This window comes from Salmo salar, chromosome ssa13 (genome assembly GCF_905237065.1).
Source record: "Salmo salar chromosome ssa13, Ssal_v3.1, whole genome shotgun sequence".
Lineage (NCBI taxonomy): Eukaryota > Metazoa > Chordata > Actinopteri > Salmoniformes > Salmonidae > Salmo > Salmo salar.
Window position 1 is genome coordinate 21407555 of NC_059454.1, and position 6000 is coordinate 21413554.

The following is a 6000-nucleotide window of genomic DNA, read 5'->3' on the forward strand; positions in this document are numbered from 1 at the left end:
GATGATTGCACCTGTACATAGCCCATCTGTAAATAGCCCATCCAACTACCTCATCCTCATATTGTTTTTTTTTTTTCTCCTTTGCACCCCAGTATCTGTACCTTCACATTCATCTTCTGCACATCTATCACTCCAGTGTTAAATTGCTAAATGGTAATTACTTCGCCACTACGGCCTGTTTATTGCCTTACCTCCCTTATCCTACCTCACTTGCACAAACTGTATATAGATTTTTTTTCTATTTTGTTAATTGACTGTTCGTTTGTTTATCCCATGTGTAACTCTATGTTATTGTTTTTGTCGCACTGCTTTGCTTTATCTTGGCCAGGTCGCAGTTGTAAATGAGAACTTGTTCTCAAATGGCCTACCTGGCTAAATAAAGGTGAAATGAAAAAAATAAAATGATGTGTGTGTATGTGTGCTTGCATGTCTGGCCCTGTATGGGTCTGTGCACAACATCAAATAATCATCACACACAGGTAATGTGTGGTCTGATCTGGTAATATGAAAAGACTCACAGCAGTGAATTTGGAACCAATGATTAAATAAACGAGTGAACAAAGCTCTGGTATTATGCTCAGAGAAGCCAACTGTTCTGTACTTCAAAGCCCTGCTAATATTAAAACAGGGCCAGTTAGGCTGCCAGCATTTCTCTGAATGCATTCCATGGCTCCACATAATGATCCAGCAGCTAAAGCCTGGTGCTTTGTTTATAATAATTGGTATTATATGTGTTTCATGCAGTTGTAATAAAATGTGTTTAATGGTCACTTACACAAATGTAATGAATAGGATAATGTTACTATTGATATACATTTTTGTTGTAGTAGGCCTATATGTGATCCCCGTTTCATACTTGCATACAATTAACACTAGATTAAAACAAAAAGTAAAACTGACCATGAACCGGTTGGGCCTATTTGAAATGACCTAACAGGTATGAGATGTACTGTATAAGGAGAGTGTGTCATTGTCGCCCCCTGTGTGTGGAGCACTGGTACTGACCTACACTAATGAAGACAGAAGCACTCCAGCCAAACGACACATTGAGTTAGACAGCTGTCGCCTCTCTCCCATGTTCAGCTGAAGCTGAACACAGAGACATTGGAGAGCTTCAAAGAGCGCACCAAGCAGCCAGACGACGTGACAAGGATGAGAAGAGAAACATATCTCTGTTAAAGAGTTTCATATTTGTAGAGAGACTCAGTGAGAGAGAGAGAGAGAGAGAGAGAGAGAGAGAGAGAGAGAGAGAGAGAGAGAGAGAGAGAGAGAGAGAGAGAGAGAGAGAGAGAGAGAGAGAGAGAGAGGGGTCATGAGCAGATGAGCTCCTGCATTTTTAAACATGTTCTTAAATAAAGATAGATTTAGAGTTAGACGAACATGGATTTTTTGTCAGGGACATATACAGGATGCTACCCTTTACAACATATCCTTCACTCCAAATCAAAACTCAAAACCTTCAACGTGATTTTGGATGGAATTACGAAATCACCTGGAAGGCTTACAACTACCAAAGATTATTATTCCAAAACTATACAGCAAATGCTCTGGAAAACAACAGAACCTGAAAACACCATCCAACCTGGAACTGAGTGAGTAAAGGTTAGTCTGAAGCTACAGTTGAAGTCGGAAGTTTCATACACTTAGGTTGGAGTCATTAAAACTCATTTTTCAACCACTCCACACATTTCTTGTTAACAATCTATAGTTTTGGCATCTACTTTGTGCATGACACAAGTCATTTTTCCAACAATTGTTTACAGACTATTTTTCCAACAATTGTTTACAGACAATTGTTTTTACAGACTAGATTATTTCACTTATAATTCACTGTATCACAATTCCAGTGGGTCAGAAATGTACATACACTAAGTTGACTGTGCCTTTAAACAGCTTGGAAAATTCCAGAAAATGATGTCATGGCTTTATAAGCTTCTGATATGCTAATTGACATCATTTGAGTCAATTGGAGGTGTACCTGTGGATGTATTTCAAGGCCTACCTTCAAACTCAGTGCCTCTTTGCTTGACATCATGGGAAAATCAAAAGAAATCAGCCAAGAACTCAGAAAAAAATTGTCTGGTTTATCCTTGGGAGCAATTTCCAAACGCCTGAAGGTACCACGTAAATCTGTACAAACAATAGTACACAAGTATAAACACCATGGGACCACGCAGCCGTCATACCGCTCAGGAAGGAGACGAGTTCTGTCTCCTAGAGATGAACGTACTTTGGTGCGAAAAGTGCGAATCAATCCCAGAACAACAGCAAAGGACCTTGTGAAGATGTTGGAGGAAACAGGTACAAAAGTATCTATATCCACAGTAAAACAAGTCCAATATCGACATAGCCTGAAAGGCCGCTTAGCAAGGAAGAAGCCACTGCTCAAAAACCGCCATACAAAAGCCAGACTACGGTTTGCAACTGCACATGGGGACAAAGATCATACTTTTTGAAGAAATGTCCTCTGGTCTGATGAAACAAAAATAGAACTGTTTGGCCATAATGTCCATCGTTATGTTTGGAGGAAAAAGGGGGAGGCTTACAAGCCGAAGAACACCATCCCAACCGTGAAGCACGGGGGTGGCAGCATCATGTTGTGGGGTTGCTTTGCTGCAGGAGGGACTAGTGCACTTCACAAAATAGATGACATCATGAGGAAGAAAAATTATGTGGATATATTGAAGCAACATCTCAAGACATTAGTCAGGAAGTTAAAGCTTGGTCACAAATGGGTCTTCCTGATGTACAATGACCCCAAGCATACTTCCAAAGCTGTGGCAAATTGCTTAATGACAACAAAGTCAAGGTATTGGAGTGGACATCACAAAGCCCTGACATCAATCCTATAGAACATTTGTGGGCAGAACTGAAAAAGCGTGTGCGAGCAAGGAGGCCTACAAACCTGACTCAGTTACATCAGCTCTGTCAGGAGGAATGGGCCAAAATTCACCCAACTTATTGTGGGAAGCTTGTGGAAGGCTACCCGAAACGTTTGACCCAAGTTAAACAATTTAAAGGCAATGCTACCAAATACTAATTGAGTGTATGTAAACTTCTGACCCACTGGCAATGTGATGAAAGAAATAAAAGCTGAAATAAATCATTCTCTCTACTATTATTCTGACTTTTCACATTCTTAAAATAAAGTGGTGATCCTAACTGACCTAAGACAGGTGATTTTTACTAGGTTTAAATGTCAGGAATTGTGAAAAATTTATTTGGCTAAGGTGTATGTAAACTTCCGACTTCAGCTGTATATTTTATTTCCAAAAGCCAAGAAGAAAAATACATTACCTTACTTTATAAGGACTGAATGCTAAGTTGAGGCTACCAAGCTTGATACAACTTCAATTGGGGTGGCAGGTAGGCAAGTGGTTAGAGCATTGGACTTATAACCGAAAGGTTGCAAGATCATATCCCCGAGCTGACAAGGTAAAAATGTGTTGTTCTGCCCCTGAACAAGGCAGTTCCTTGGCTGTCATTGTAAATAAGGATTTGTTCTTAACTGACTTGCCTAGTTAAATAAAGGTAAAATAATAATGAGCGCTGATGAGTGAGAGGTGTCGGATCCCTTTAGCGTAACAATGGTAGTAGAGTCGCACAGTCTACTACAACCAAATGGAGAGGCCTTAGAAGCTACCTCCCGCTGTTCAGAGTTAATTCAAATACAGTACCCTGTGTATGTAAAGAATGATAAGGCACAAAACAAAGCTCCTTATGGAAAATCAAGAGACACTTTTTGCTGACTATTATGAAAATGGGAACATCAGCAACCTCATCTTCCACACAGACCATCCCCTGGCATGGCACTGCTATATTAGCACACTACCCCTCTGTTATGAGGGGGGGGGTGTAACCGAGGGATGGAAACTCAGGATATTAGACAATGAGAACTCTGAGTCAGCTAATATAAATCTCTGTAAGTCTGGAACAGTATTGCTACATGGCAACCCCAAACATTTTCAGCTGGACTTTCACCTAATCAAAGAATTAGCTCAGCAGGAAAAGCTCTCCCTTGAGAAAGATACCCCCACCCCGAGCGGGTCAGACCAGACCTCTTAATTATATAACCCCACAGGTGAGCAACCCCAAGTGGAAAGTCAACCTCCCAGGGCAGAGTACTAAATGTATGAAATGTATGCATTCACTACTGTAAGTCGCTCTGGATAAGAGCGTCTGCTAAATGACTAAAATGTAAAAATGTACTACCTCATTGAAATGGTGATTACGCTCCAGTCAGCACAGACCCAGACAACAGTCCAGCACAACAACACCCTCTTAACCAGACCCAGAGAGCTGGAGGTGGAGAGAGACATGTCTGCACTGGACTGTGGTGAGACAACATCAACAGGAGAAAGAGCAGGAGCAGGAGAAGAACAGAGCACGAGAGGATAGGATCAGACTGCTGGAAGAGAGGGTAAGGGGGATAGCTTGTGACAGAGAACAACCTACTAGAGAGGTGGCCACCCCCACAGAGAAGCCAGCAGAATAGCCCACCTCAGCTCCCGACAAAAGTCTCAACACCACAGCAGAACAGTCCACCCCAGACCCTGATCATAGCGTCGACATCACAGTGGTGCAGACAAATGAAGAACCCCAAGCCAAGGGGATCTCACCCCCTCTGAGCACCCCCTCTTTCAGCCACCCTGATAGCCCTTCTGACAACCCCCCCACACCTACTGAGGACATATACAAGACACAGATTGTACTCCTTATGGACACAAATGGGAAATATACTGCTCAAAAAAATAAAGGGAACACTTAAACAACACATCCTAGATCTGAATGAAAGAAATAATCTTATTAAATACTTTTTTCTTTACATAATTGAATGTGCTGACAACAAAATCACACAAAAATAATCAATGGAAATCCAATTTATCAACCCATGGAGGTCTGGATTTGGAGTCACACTCAAAATTAAAGTGGAAAACCACACTACAGGCTGATCCAACTTTGATGTAATGTCCTTAAAACAAGTCAAAATGAGGCTCAGTAGTGTGTGTGGCCTCCACGTGCCTGTATGACCTCCCTACAACGCCTGGGCATGCTCCTGATGAGGTGGCGGATGGTCTCCTGAGGGATCTCCTCCCAGACCTGGACTAAAGCATCCGCCAACTCCTGGACAGTCTGTGGTGCAACGTGGCGTTGGTGGATGGAGCGAAACATGATGTCCCAGATGTGCTCAATTGGATTCAGGTCTGGGGAACGGGCGGGCCAGTCCATAGCATCAATGCCTTCCTCTTGCAGAAACTGCTGACACACTCCAGCCACATGAGGTCTAGCATTGTCTTGCATTAGGAGGAACCCAGGGCCAACCGCACCAGCATATGGTCTCACAAGGGGTCTGAGGATCTCATCTCGGTACCTAATGGCAGTCAGGCTACCTCTGGTGAGCACATGGAGGGCTGTGTGGCCCCCCAAAGAAATGCCACCCCACACCATGACTGACCCACCTCCAAACCGGTCATGCTGGAGGATGTTGCAGGCAGCAGAACGTTCTCCACGGCGTCTCCAGACTCTGTCACGTCTGTCACATGTGCTCAGTGTGAACCTGCTTTCATCTGTGAAGAGCACAGGGCGCCAGTGGCGAATTTGCCAATCTTGGTGTTCTCTGGCAAATGCCAAACGTCCTGCACGATGTTGGGCTGTAAGCACAACCCCCACCTGTGGACGTCGGGCCCTCATACCACCCTCATGGAGTCTGTTTCTGACCATTTGAGCAGACACATGCACATTTGTGGCCTGCTGGCGGTCATTTTGCAGTGCTCCTCCTGCTCCTCCTTGCACAAAGGCGGAGATAGCGGTCCTGCTGCTGGGTTGTTGCCCTCCTACGGCCTCCTCCACGTCTCCTGATGTACTGGCCTGTCTCCTGGTAGCGCATCCATGCTCTGGACACTACGCTGACAGACACAGCAAACCTTCTTGCCACAGCTCGCATTGATGTGCCATCCTGGATGAGCTGCACTACCTGAGCCACTTGTGTGGGTTGTAGAC